The sequence below is a fragment of the Tamandua tetradactyla genome, chromosome 11, assembly GCF_023851605.1.
Source record: "Tamandua tetradactyla isolate mTamTet1 chromosome 11, mTamTet1.pri, whole genome shotgun sequence".
Taxonomy (NCBI): domain Eukaryota; kingdom Metazoa; phylum Chordata; class Mammalia; order Pilosa; family Myrmecophagidae; genus Tamandua; species Tamandua tetradactyla.
In genome coordinates this window covers 27,233,933-27,249,258 of record NC_135337.1, presented here as the reverse complement: position 1 = coordinate 27,249,258, position 15,326 = coordinate 27,233,933, and the positions used below count along the sequence as shown (strand labels likewise).

General features: G+C 34.7%; 1 long non-coding RNA gene across 3 annotated transcripts in view; it reads right to left on the bottom strand.

The window, feature by feature from the left end:
- The window catches only part of LOC143649437 (uncharacterized), a 59,598-nt gene extending 57,635 nt beyond the window's left edge, over window positions 1-1,963 (bottom strand). For all 3 annotated transcript variants that reach the window (XR_013158996.1, XR_013158997.1, XR_013158995.1), the window contains exon 1: window positions 1,845-1,963. This is a non-coding gene — a long non-coding RNA (uncharacterized LOC143649437). The remainder of the gene's footprint in view (window positions 1-1,844) is intronic.
- Between the last annotated feature and the right edge of the window lie 13,363 nt (window positions 1,964-15,326).

Genomic DNA, 15,326 nt, shown 5'->3' with positions numbered 1-15,326 from the left:
CAGATCAACAGTGCAGCTGGTTTAAAAATTATGTGCTATGATTTCACATAATAGAGATCTCTTATAATGGAATCTGTGAGTACCAAGACATCTTTCTGTCTGCATTCTAGGTTAAGTATTTAAAATGAATCCTAGAAAATAATTCTCAAAGTATTAAAGCATATGCTTATTTTGTGTACATATGTGCGTGTAGTTGCAAAGATTCTTAGGGTTGATGTGGCTTTATTAATAAAAGCAAGGATTCTTAAATAAAGTCAGGCCTATAAAATAGCATCATAAACTATAATGACACATGTAAGGTATTAGAAATCGCCTTTCAGTTTACAACAAGAAAGAAAAACACTTGGGGTGTTTTCTCTATTAAATCTGGCTCGTTTTTGTTCTTCGTGGTCCAGAATGAATAGAGAGCTTTCAAAAGACAGATTTGAGAGAAGGCAGCAAAAGGATTTTGTCTTACTCTAAATAAGAGGAAAATTTGTGCCTATTAGAAAAAAAAAATCAGAATGGCTCAAAAAAAAAAAAAAAGGAGCGGGGGAGGGAGCTTATGTTAAGGCCACCTGGGAGCCATTCACGTGGGTGGTGGCCATTTACTCTTCAATAAAACATGACTCCTTACCATAGCAACGGCAGGAGTGGATGGCACATGTGCTGCCTCCGAGATACAGTGCTTTAATAAAGAAATACTTGCAGTGAAGAACGAACAAACACATGGGCACTTTTTTTTTACAATCTCATCATAGGAAACAATATCTTTTGCAAAAGCCTTTATAATTTTTCCAATTTTTAATGCGCAGCTACTGTGTGATAATCAATACAATGTAAGCCATTTGTGTTTCTTTATGACTGGCTTACCACTGAAAGTGATGATTTTTTTATTTGGACATTTGTTTCAACAGGATGAAGGTCGCATTTCAGAAGTCACCAAGCTGCATGGGGTAAGGGTGGGGGGAAGGCGGTCTTGCCTTTTCTAGAGAGGGGGACGCAGAGGACTCAAATCTCTGCTAAGGAAACACCCCAGTTGGTGTGATTTTCTGAGATCAGCTTAGGGATATGGCTCACATATTAGCTCCTAATTTCTGTAGTTACTTGCACGGAGGTGGGGTTTGATCAATTTTACTGAATGTAGGAAGTAGGTAGCAGGGGCTGCGGGAAGGGACTGCTCCCTGCATTCAGCTGCAAATTAGATCCCCCCCTGCTTTTTTCAAAGCTCATTTATATACTTTAGCTGCAAGTTTAGAGTTTGTAATACTCTGAGCTTTGCAACTGAAAGACTCTTGAATTATCTCCTTATAATACTACTCCCTGTGAGTTGTTTCAAAATGTTACAATAATGTTTATTTTGCATGCGTGGGATTATTCCTCTATAATTACTATAGGCAGGTATATTCCATATGTTATAAAAGTTAAATTTTACTTGGAAATCATAGCCAAGGAACACTTTTTTGCTTCCAATGAAAGCAATTTAAATTGAATAAGACCCTCTAATACCACCATCTGTACAAGTAAATTACTTTTAGAGTAATTAAATATGCATATCTGAGTTATGTAGTGTACAGATGAACCAAGTTTTATTGAAGCAATATGCTTATAAATCCCTTAGGTATTAAAGATGAAGAACCAATGGCATTTCATATTCACGCAGATACAAATAAGCACAAAGATATTTGAGCAGCTTCCTCTTTTTAAAATATGTATTTTATCAACTTTCCCTGGTTAATTAACATTTCTCACCAAATAGTGTGATCAGTATATTTATTGGCCTAAGCATTCTGCATTGATTTAAAGCCTCACCAGCTATTTTCATGTTGTATGTATGTCTGGATTTATGATAGGTGCCTACTCACTTCTCTTCCTCGGGTTCCCAGGGATCAGAGTAATGCAGTGAAACCAAAATCGTTATGTCGTCTGAATTCATGACTGTTGGACTTGCCCCTCCATGAAATAGCACTACACAGCCAATTGGAATTCATGGCCCCAGCCCTTTATTGCATCATCATGGTTTATAATCCACAACAAATACAAATACAGAAAGGAACCATGACAACATGATACATCTGACCTGCCAGCCTGCCTTCCCAGGCTTTGCCTGACGAGCTTGCACTTGCCCTGCATGGGGCAAAAGCAAAGAGAATGCTCACCATTGTCAGCCCTTCTTAGGCCTGACCCTGTGTTCTTAGGCCATATCTTTGGCCACGCCATTGCCGCAATGGGCAGTCAGTCTTAACTGGGAAAAGCAGTCATTTATGTAAGGTATCTCAGAAACAAGGCTTGGAGAGGACTTGTTGATGCCAGTTTAAAAGTTTCCACTGTAGTGAGGTAGCCTAGGCTTTCCCAATTGCTTTTATAAAGAATTGCTATCTTCCTTCCAGCTATTGGCAAGACAGTTGGGTCCTAGAAATGGTCTGCCAAAGGAAGGTGATTTGTCAGGGACATTTCCATCCCAGATCCATAAAATGAAATGTCTCTTTCTCAGTTTGTCCTTAATCCTCAGGAATCTGGTGATCAATTTTCATTTCCTCCACATCAATAATTTCTATTAAAGTCAAATTAGATGTTTATTGGAAAGTGTTACAGCTTTTTTGTATTTTTAGCATCCTCTCATCTTAGTAACCGTATTCAAAGTGGGTAAAACCTACAAGTATATAAATCATTTTGTATTAAAATGCAGGCTTAGATGCCTTTTAACAATAAATAAATACCCAAATGAATACTTTTTCAAACAAAGGAAATTCCAAATTGCATTTGGAATAGATGCACCATGGGAGACCTGTTTGTTTCTTTTGCTTCAGGCATTTTCTTTCTTGTTTGCTTATAATAAATTAATGGAACACAAAATGCAACACCTTTAAGAATCAGGTTAAGGTTCCATATAGTATTATTGAAAATCCATTTAAAACTAAGGCATGAGGCCCTGGAATTGTCTTTTGAATGCCGTCTAGTCCTTTCCCCTGTCTTGGGCAGGAAATCACACTAAACCATCCCATCCAGTGTCCTCATTTGCAAAGCAATCTTCAAAGGGTGGATTTCCAGGGCTGATGGACGATTAGCTGCATGTTTTTAGCATTCTGCCGCTAAAAGAGAAAATTAGCAACAGTGTGTAGTAAGATTTTCATAAATATACTTTTATGAAAATTATGAAAACTGCCCTTCAATCTCAAGTTAAGAACATGAACTCCAGAGCCAGACTGGCAGAGTTTAAATCCAGGCTCTAACACTGGCAAGCTATAAATCTAAGGACAAGTTAAGCAATCTCTCTGTGTCTCAATTTTCACATCCTCATAATAGGGATAATAAAATAAACCATCTCACAGAGTTGCTTTGGGAATCAAATGATGTTACACATGCCACATGCTCAGGGCAGTGCTTGGTCCTTTGTAAGTACTCATAACTATTCGCCACAAGGATGATGATGATGATGGATACTTCCTTCATAATATTTAAAGTATCAAAATTAGAGTCTTTTTTCTATATACATTGGCTTTATAGTACTAATCACAGCTGAAACTTTATGTTTCTGCATGTTTGATTGATGCATCTCGCCAACCAAACTATAAATGTCACAAGGAAAGAGATCCATCATTGCAGCCCCAGATTTTAGCACAGTGCCTGGCTCAGAATAGGCTTTTGATAAGTATTTTTTTGAATAAGTAAATTTTGTTTTTATTTCACATACTTGGAAAAAACAAAGAGTTGGCAATCCTGTGTCAGTTCCCATATTTCCAAAAAATTTGCTAACAAAAGAAGTCTCAATAGTTTTGCAAAAAATAACATTTTGCTAGAGACATCTACCACTATCTTAAGAAGGCCAATTTAATATCTCACTCCTCAGTCACGAAGTTTTCTCTCTACAATTTAAACCTTCTGCTACAGGAAAAGTTCATTGATGGTAATGTAAATAAAAGGAAAGCTGCCCACGATCCTTTAGGGTAATTTTCTATCAGAGAAAAATAGGGCTATTGTTTGTTCTTTAAAATGAATTGATAAGTGTTCACTAAAACTGACTACAAATTCCATTCGTGGTAATAACAAAACAAAGACTCCATTATGGCTTGGAGAATTTTAATTATAATTTTTTTTTTAATTGTATTCTATGATTTGTCTACCCTCATCTAGTCTGGATAAATTCCCCACCCCCTCAAGCATGCATTTAAAGCTCCAGGAACTGTGTTGCTAGGGGGAAGTTCTGATTCTTTTGGGGGGTGCTGATGAGGTTCAGGTTTGACCAGTCTGAAATTCTGAAGTTTCTCACATCTGCTCAGAAATAGCACATTGCAGAGTCACTAAAAACTAAGAGACTTCTAGAGAATGGATAATTGGATAGTCTTTCTACTAGCATTCCTTAATTGGGCAAAGTTAGGTTAGAGGGGACAAGAAGAGGTAACCCTGATTTTCCTTATTCTCTTCTTTTTCTACAATGCTTATATATTACCTTTCTTAGCAGATAAAAATAATGCATAGGTTTAAAAATAGTTGTCCTTGGCTTTGGGCTGACTCTGTCTGTGGTACACTTTTAGAACTCTCAGATATACCAGAATGCAGATGACTGACGTTTCTGGTCCTAAGAGTATAACATATTCACAGTGACAATTATTTTAGTTATATAGTGAAAGGGCCTGGTATTTTGAGATGTCTAGTGTTCTGGGACTGGCAGGATTAGTAGGCACAGGTAAGGGGATCAGAATGGAGTATCCTGTTGGAAGAAATTAAAAGCAAAACTATCAAAGGAGTGTCAGGATGGTTGAAAAAACAGCAGATAAGCCGCTCTCTTAAAAATATTTGCTTTCTCCAGGCATTTCAGCCAAATATGAAAGCAGCTCATACTACCTTTAGTCTCTAAAGGTAGATGAGCAAGAGAATGAACATATCTCTAGTTTGCACATTTTCTGCCATCCAATTTCAAAATACCTCTCTGTGAAAATCTAAATAGTAGAAACTTTACCTGAAAACTTTGTCCCTTAAGTAAGTACAGACTTCCTTATCACAGATTTCAAATACATAGATTTTGAATGCCCTTTGAAGTAATCCATAATTCCTTATGCTATTCTAAGTTGGGGACCCTTCATCACAATGCACTTTCATACATTCACATATACAAACCTATACTTCTTCCAAGCGCTCCTCTCACTCCCCACCATCTTCCCAAGTAATAGACCAAGCCAGAAACTCACTATATAGTCAACAGCACTAGGAAACTCAAAAAGAAAAAAAAATGACTATGGGAGTCAAAGGAAATTTATAATTTATGTGGAAAATTACTTCAGATTTCTGGCTGCATTTTCTGTGTTAGTTCTTTTGTTATGTTTGCCTGCTTATTTTTGTTGCTTTGAACCAGGTTTTATTTGTGTTTGCTTTGATTTACTACTACTATTATCATTATTATTGTTTTGTTTCTGAGATGTAACAGTACATCTTAAGGGATGATGACTTATTGTGACCAAAGGGATCTGAGAGCCTGAATAGTCAAATGATATGATCCTCTACCAAGAGTGGGCTCTGGAATTAAGTCAAAGAAGCATCCAACTATATTTGCTTTCATCCTCCAACATAAATTTTCAGCCCTTCATCTTTGAACACAGTTGTCACAATTTAAATTTTTCCAATTTGGTTCAATGGTAAGAAATGAGTAGCTACTTGACATTTATTACGGAGTTATACTTTACTTTTTAGCACTGGAAAAGGGGTATAATGTGGGGGAGATTATAACTAAGAATAACTGAAGCTTTTCCTTGCAATAAAATGTGTGTATTTTCACTTGCTCATGACCTTTGAAAGTAAAACTATGTACACTTTCTAAAGTTATTTCACTAACGCAAAGTGAGTTTTAAAAATAGTAATTTCTAAATGGCAATAAGAAAATAGCCCAGTGATCTATGTTTATAATTCTCATCTGTTTTATAGCTATAATTTAAAAATAGATTCTGTCTATGAAAGATAGTGTTCATTTAGATTATACAATCATGAGATTATGACTCAAAATGACATTTATTTACACTAGATTTTAGTCCTTTGGTTTGCTGTTTGGAAATAGCTACACAAAACTAGAATTTTTCCTAGGGAAAGAATGAAACTCCAGGATTTTTTAAACAACATTCTGAAAGACAAAGCTTTTAAGTTTTTATGAATGGCACAGACAACATCTCTTTAGACCCTGAGGCAACATTCTGTGCCCAAATATCAGTATGAGCTATGGAGTTATAATTGTTTTGTTTTCAGAATTCTAACAGAATGCCTTGAAGATCAGTTGCAAAATAGTAACTCACAGATAATTTGTCAGTTTCTGATTCTGAAATTTAAGAAACAGAACAAAAAATACTTATATGACTGTTTATAGATATTCAATTAAATGAGAAGTTTGGTTATCTAACAAATCCCCCAAATAATCACTACTTAGCTTCCTTAAAGAAAAGGCTTACTAGACTTAATCACATATCCACAGCAGAAAAGAAAAATCTGAAGAAAATACATTCTGGCTAAACTAATCTCTCTTGTCCAGAATTACCAAATCCAAACTGTGATTGAAGGAAAGATACTATACCTAAAATCTCTAGGAGAGCTACATCAATAAAAACAACAAAAATTAATTTAACTCCATAACAGATGGTCCTTGACATCTGGTCATGAGAAAGCAGACCCAAACTTGCATTCTCACCATAGACAACTAGAAAATTGAACAAAACATATGAAACAGGTTATAGAAACTGAAAACCAGAAATCATAGTACTATGATCCCTGAGAATAAGGGGGAAAAAATGAGCCTATGATCATTCCCCAGGTTTCTGCCTGGAAGTAGTTTCCAGACCATGGTATGGGAGGAGGGGTGTAGGGAAGGTGGTATGACAGAGAACCCAAACAGACACTGGAGTTCTTACCAAATGAGAAGACGGGTCAGCTTTCGGGAGAGCTGAGGAGGATAGAATTTGCAAAGTAGTGTGCAAAACAGTAGGATTATACACAGAAAGAGCATCAAAGAACTGCTTAGAGTTCCCTTCAGTTTTTGAATGAAGATTAATTTGTACATGCCTAGATAGAAACCCCATGAAATAAGTCATAAAGCAATTTTTAGAGTAACAGCAGTTACTGGGGAGTTACAAAACAAATAATTCTCAGGGCTCCCACAAGACAAGAAATCATTCAGGTTTCCATCAGCCAGAGTGGAGAGACCTCATTGGACATATAGGGCATTCAACAGAGAACCCAAAAGGGTCACAACTTATTAGTGAGACTAAACTTGGCCTAAAATAAAGCTTACCCTAGACTTACTTTGAAAAAAAAAAAAAGATTCAAAGAATCAAACTCATCCTGAGTAACTCAACAGTTTATGAAAGAAGTACAACAATACCTAGCACTAAAACATAAAATTCACAATGTGTGACATGCAGTCAAACATTACTGGAAACGAGAAATTCTGAGAAAATTTGCCCATAACCAGGAAAGTAATCAATCAATAGAAACAATATCAGAAATTTGATAGAGATAATTGAATTAGTTGATAAGGATATCAAAACAGGTTTATATGCTCAGAATGCTCAAACACTTAAGTGAAAACATGGACATAGTGTGGTAAAGAATACTAGATTTTATACACAACCAAAGTGGAATTTTTAAAGATGGAATATAGAGTAACAAACAAAAAAATCACTAAAGATTTTAACAGCAGAATTAGATACTTCAGAAGAAAAAGATAAGTGAATTTCACAATAGCAATAGAACTATCCAAACTAAGCTCACACATGAAAAATGAAGAAAATACAGAACCTCAGTAATCTATGAGATAATAACAGTGTTTATATATATATATAAATGATAAATATACATACATATGTACATTTATATATATCCAAAAGAAATGGAGAAAAGAAAAAAGAATACTTGAAGAAAGAATCACTGAAAATTTATCAAATTTAGTGATAAGATAAATTCCAAAAGGCATAATGAACTCCAAGCAGGATGAACACAAACAAAACACACTTAGGCACTGATAATCAAATTCTTGAAAAACATTGATAAGAAAATCTTAAAGATGGCTAATGAAAATAGCACATTATGTACAGAATGAAAAAGGTAAGGATGACAACAGATTTCTTGCAGGATCTTGATTCAGACGAAAATGGAATGATATCTTTAAAGTGATGATGAAAAAAATCTAACAACTAAAATTCCTTATCAATTGAAAAAATATTTCAAAAATGAAAATAAAAAAAATGATTTTGATAAACATATACTGAGAGACTTTATTGCTAGCACATCTGCATCTCAATAAATGTTACAGGCAGTTCTTCACAAAGAAAGAAAAAATACCAGATGGAAACTTGTAGCTCCACAGTGGAATGAGAGTGGAATGAGAGTGCCAGAAATTAATTTCTTCATTTTAAAATATTCTTCAAAAACCATTGATTATTTAAAGCAAAAAAAAAATTGATAGCAATGATTTTATGGGATCCATAATATGCAAAAGTAAAATGTATAACAGCAATAACAAGAGAATGTAAGAAGGAAATACTAGTAAATTGTCAGTTCCCTACATTCCAAAAATGAGGTATAATATTATCTGAAGGTAGATTATAATAATTAACATGTACCTTTTAAATCCTAGACAAACCACTAAAAAATACTAAACAAAGAGCTATAGCTAATAAGCCTGTAGCTGAAATAAAAGGATTCATAAAAATACTCAAGCCAAAATATGGCAGAGAAAGAGGGAAAACAAAAAATAGACACAGCTAGAACAAATAGAAAACAGAGAGCAAGGTTGAAGATTAAACTCAGTCACAGCAAGTACAGTTTCAATAAATGTAAAAAGGTGTGCTGGTTTGAAGCTGTGATATACCCCAGAATATCCATATTCTTTTAATCCTGATTCAATATTGTAAGGTGGGACCTCTTGATTAGGTTGTTTCCTGGAGATATGGCACACCAAAATGTGGGTGTAACCTTTTGAATATGATTACATGTGGCCCCACCCATTCAAGGTGGGTCATGATTCATTTACTGTAGTCCTTTAAAAGGGGAAACATTTTAGAGAGAGCTGACATAAACATAGATGTTTGGAGATGAGACAGAAAAAGACCAGGTGCTAAGCAAGGACTCACAGGAACAGCCAGAGCCTGAAGAGAAAAATCTCCAGCCCTGGGAGATGCTAAGCTAAGAGATGGAACCCAGAGTTTGCCCCAGAGCAGCTAAGCGAAGGCCCACAGACACTTAGAGAGGAAGCCACTCATACCAGAAGCTAGAAGCAACAGAACTGGGAACAAGGTGCAGCAGATGCCAGCCTCATGCCTTCCATTGTGACAGACATTGACATTTCTTTGGAGTCAAGGTATCTTTATCTGGATGCCTTAGTTTGGACATTTTTAAGGCCTTAGGTCTGTAAACTTATAACTTGATAAATTCCCCTTTTAAAAGCCCATCCATTTCTGGCATATTGCATTCCAGTAGCTTTAGCAAACTAAAACAAAGTACAAGACACTTCAGTTAAAATGAAGAGATTGTCAGACTGGATAAAAAGGAAGAAAGACCTAACTACATGCTCCCTATAGGAAACTCACTTTAAATGTAGATATATAGAGACAGAGATGTAAAAATATATACTATGAATATACTCATTATGAGAAAACTAGAGTGGCTATATTAATATCAGAAAATATAGATTTCAAAATGAGAAATATTATCAGGGATATAAAGAAAATTCACAATGACAAAGAAGACAAACATGACTGTCCTAAAAATGAATGCATCTGAAAACAGAGCTTCAAGAACCTGAAGAAAAGCCTGACAAAACTGAAGGGAGGAATGAATAAATCAACAAGTATTTTGGACATATTAACATTTTTTCCCAAAAATCAATAAAGCAAATTGAAATAAAATATTTGGATTATTAATGATTTAGAAAACATTATCAGCCAAACTTACCTAAATGGCATTCATAGAATACAACACCAACAGCTGCAAAGTACAGATTCTTTTCCAAGTGTACACAGAAGATTCTCCAAGATAGAGCTTAGGCTGGGCCACAAAACAAGTCTCAAAGTTCAAACCAGTAAGTAATACAGAGTATGATCTCTGATCACAATGGAATTAATTTAGAAATTAGTAACAGAAAGATATCTCCAAATTTCCCAAGTATTTTGGGTATGAAACCCCATTGTTAACCATTGTAATGGAAATTTTAATCTGTGCAACAAAATAAGAAAAATAAATACTATATATGCATTAGAATGGAAAAGACCAAATTATCATTATTTATAAATGATAAAATTGCATACCTGGGAAATTTTAGATAAATTAAATTAACCAAAAGAACTTATATAAAATTTCACCAAATACTTGATCAGTGTATTAGTTAGGGTTCTCTAGAGAAACAGAATCAACAGGAAATATTCATAAATATAAGATTTTTAAAAGTGCCTCATGTAACCATGGGAACATAGAGTCCAAAATCTGTAGGGCAGGCTGTGAAGCTGATGACTCTGATGAATGGTCTGGATGAACTCCACAGGAGAGGTTCACCAGCTGAAGCAAGAAGAGAGCCTGTCTCTTCTGAATCTTCCTTAAAAGGCTTCCAGTGATTAGATTAAGCATCACTCATTAAAGAAGACACTCCCTTTGGCTGATTACAAATAGAATCAGCTCTGGATGTAGTCAATGTGATCGTAATTTAATTCTATGAAATGTCCTCATAGCAAAAGACAGGCCAGCACTCATCCAACCAGACAAATGGATACCACTACCTGGTAAAGTTGACGCATGAACCTGACCATGACAATCAGTATTCCTCAAAACTATGAAGTTCAGCAACAACAACAAAAAGAAACGTGATGACTAAATATAACATCATATCCCGAATGGGATCCTGGAACAGAAAAAGGCATTAGATAAGAAAATCTGAACAAAGTATGAACTATAGTTAGTACTAATGGATGATATTGGTTCAATCATTGTGATAAATGTCCATATTAATGTAATATGTTAACAACAGAGGAAACTGGATGTGGGGAATGTGGGAATTCTCCGTACTATCTTTCCAATTTTTTTGTAAATTTAACACTGTTCTAAATTTAAAAGTTTACTTTAAAAAAGAAGATAGCCATAGTCTGGGAGAAATGTTTTGCTACATGTATAACAGCTACAGATTAGTATCTAGATATGTAAAGTACTACAACAACTCAATAAGCAAAAAAGCATACAATTCAAAAGATAAAACTGGCAAAGAATGTAAACCACGCCATAAACATATTACAAGAGATTCAACTTCATTATTCATGAGGGAAATGCTTATTTAAACTACAATGTGATACAATCACATATACACCGCATGATTTAAAATGCTTAAATCTGACACTATAGGAGAAGAGATGGAACAATTGCCATTTTCATGCTCTAATTGTGGAGTGAAATTCATACAAATGTACTGGAAAGCTATTTTAAAATATTAATTTCAATCTTGGAATTTCACCTCAGAGTATATACAGAAGAGCAGTTTTCTTCCTGCTTGTTTATTCATACAGCTGGGAGTATACAATGAGTTTCAAGCAGCTAAGCAGGCAGGGACAGCTTTAAAGGAGCCATCCTTTAGATCCGCCACATCCAAGGTGCTCTTTTTAAAATTTAGAGTCCTTGGAACAGACGTCTGCCTCTTCTTTCTTCTTACCTCCCCCTTCACAATCATCCCTTTCAAAAAATCTCTCCCTTTTTTTTTTTTTTTAATCTTACTATAGTAAATTGCCCTGGGGTGTAAAAAAAAAAATCTCTGGTGTCCCAAGGAGACATTTTAAGACTGCAAAGCTCCAGAGGGAGAGAGTCCAAGGATGTAAGCACTAAACTCAGCAAAGAACTTGGTTCTTAAACTTGGTTTGTCATCCAAATGACAAAAACAAGGCATAGCCCTTGTGCCCTTATCCTTTTATCTATCCTTCTTTCTTTCTATTTATCTTAGAAATAGAATTCAAAAGTGCGATGGTTGTCATGGAGATGAGTATGAAAGCACATTTATTTGAATTGAAAAATGAAGTCATATATTTCTGGCAGAAAATAAGTCTGATTTAGCTGTTTGTTTTGACAACGAGGACTGGTTTGCCATTTAAGTTAAATGATAAACATTTTCCATAAATCAGATTAACTAAATCTGTTCCAAGGTTTTGACCAAAATGTATTTAAAGCAGAAATACAATATATAATATGTTGAAATGTGTATTTTTTGCAATTCTTGAATTTAACATTAAGAAATGGATATCTAAGTAAAATATACAAAGTAATACACAGTTTTTGAAAACTTGAATCTATCAATCTATTGAAAACTAAATATCTATCAAAAAGAAACCATATTAATGTATTCTGGCATGTTCATACAATGTAATAATATACATCAGTGGTTAAAATGAATGACTTATGCTACATGTATCTCCAGATACTTCACAAATGTGAGGTTGAAGAAACAAAGCAAGCTTCAGAGTATATACTTTGAATATTCTGTTAACTAGTGTTTATCGAGCAACTATTATATTGCAGGCATTATTCTACATGCTTGGGATTTAGCAGTAAATAAAACTTTCTGTTGTCATGAGGCTCCCATTTTCCTGGCAGAAGGAAAAAAATCAACCAATCAACAAATGAAAGTTCAATAAACACACTGAATTTAGAACTACTTATCAGAAGATGGTAAGGGTGGAAAAAGGGGTTAGGGAGTGCTGCTATGGGCAAGACGGAGTGAGGCTCCAGGAGGAGTCTACCTTAACTAGCCTCGTCAAAGAAGACCTTACTGAGGAGTTGATAGCAGAGGACAGACCTGGAATAGGTGACCTGGAGGGTCATGTGGTTATCTGGGGAAAATAAGTTACAGGCAAAAGGGACAGCAAGTGGAAAGGCCAAACAGGGAGGGTTTGAAGGGCATGAAGGTTGCCATATGGTTTGTGCAGAGCGAGTGATTATACAGGTCTGAGCTTCCAGATTATGAGTAAGATGGGAGTCACTGGAATGTTGGAGAATTATCTAACTTCACTGTAAAGCTGAGCAGTTGAAAAATAAAAAAATAACAGAGCTTTAGAGGTAAGGAACAAAAACAGAAGAAAGGTGTCCAGTTAAGAGACTTACAATAATCCAGGTGAAAAACGATTGTGATTTTGACCAAGGTGGTCGCAGCAGAGGTGGTCTGATGTAATCAGATAAGTGGTTATGTTTTATTTAAAAGTTTGGAGAAAAAATAAAATAATCTAAATAGAATGATTTGTGAGTCTCATATCATTTATATATAGCTTGAAATAATATAATTTCAGATATAACTAACATGAAAATATTAATGTGAAAGATAAGTACCAAATTCATGATTGTAACAATCATTGGGTAGACAAAGAGGTGTCTTCAACTGTATGTATGTTCTAATTTAAACAAAAGATACGATATCGTCTCTGCTTTCAAGAAACTTTCAATCTATTCATGAATAAGATTGGCTTACATTAAAAAGTACAGATCAATATAAGACAGAAAATGTACTGAATTTTGTGACTGATTTAAAATACAGTAAAAGCATACAAGAACTACAAAGAGCAGTACAGGGATTTGAACATGTCTAGTGTGCAAGCTTGGGCTTCTCATGGCCAAGATTTATTTCTATTCACTAATTTACACTAAGGTAGAAGGAGAACCTTATGGTATAGTGAGGAGGTGGAAATAACACTTAAACTGTGTCAACACTAAAGTTCATAGTCATACCAGGTTGACTTTATGTGTATATGATGCAGGATGGAGGCAACAGAAGAAATATTTCTAAAAAGAATAGCAAACACCACAATCTTATATGAAAACTCCAAGACATAGAAAAGAGAAAATAGTCCTCAGTTTTTATGAGACCAGAATTTAAGGCAGTATGGGAAAGAAAATCACAGATCAATCTCTCTTGAAGCATACATTCAAAAAATCTTAAACAAAATTTTAGCAAATTGGACCTAGCAATAAAATAAAAGGCTCATACATCACATTCAGGGGTGCAAGGATGGGTTTAATGCTTTAAAAATCCATAAATATAATTCACTTCATTTAAAGGAAAAAAGACAAAACAATCATCAACATCTTAAAGGATAAAGAAAAAATATTTAATAAAATTTAACGTCTACTTATAAAAAAATCTTTCAAATTAGTAATAGAAATGATCTTCCTTATGCAAATAAAGAGTATCTTCAAAACACCTACCAAAAAGAACTTACAAAAAATAGTATATCTAATAATGAATTATTAAAAATTTTCCTGTGAAACCAGTCATGAGACAAGGATGCTAAATATCACCATTTCTATTCAATATCATGCTGGAGTCCTAACCAGTTAAACAAAGCAAGAGAATGAAACAAAGGGCATTAAATTGGGAAAATAATAAATGCAATTTCATTGCTAACAGAGGAATGGTGGTATATGAAGAAGAGCCGATAGAATCTACCAACCATAGAAGTGAATTTAACAAGCTAACTGAATACAAAGCTAATATACGAAAGTTGCATTTCTATACACTGGCAACGGACCATAAGGAAATAAAAATTGCAAAATAATATAATTTTCAAAAACATAAAAAAGTCAAATATGTATGAATCAATCTAATAACCTATGTGTCAGACCTCTACACAGAAAACTATAACACAGAAAACTGTTTTAGTTTGCTAGCTGCCTGAATGCAATATACCAGAAATGGAATGGCTTTTAAAAAAGGGAATTTAATAAGTTGCTAGTTTACAGTTCTAAGGCCAAGAAAATGTCCCAATTAAAACAAGTCTATAGAAATGCCCAATCTAAGGCATCCAGGAAAAGTTACCTAGGTCCACGAAAGCTGATGACGGTCAGCGTTTCTCTCTCAATTGAGAGGAACACATGGTGAAATCTGCTAGCTTTTTCTTCTGGTTTCTTGCTTCATGAAGCTCCCTGGGAGGCGTTTGCCTTCTTCATCTCCAAAGGTCACTGGCTGGTACACTCTCTGATTGGTTCTGCAGTGTTCGAAGCTTTCTCCAAAATACTTCTTCTTTTATAGGATTCCCGTAAATTAATCAAGACTCTCGTAGAGTGGGTGGAGACACATCTCCATCTAATCGATTTTAATAACCACAGTTGATTGAGCTATAGCTCCATGAAGATAACCAAATCAAGTTTCCACCCTATAGCACTGAAGAGGGATTAGGAGAAACGGTTGCTCCCACAAGATTGATCAGAATTAAAACATGGCTTTTCTGGGGTGCATAAATCCTTTCAAACAAGCACACATGTTACTAAGAACATTTAAAGGAGACCTAAATAAATGAAAGATAAATCATATTCATGAATTGGGTAGCTCATTGTTTTAAAGACAGAAATTC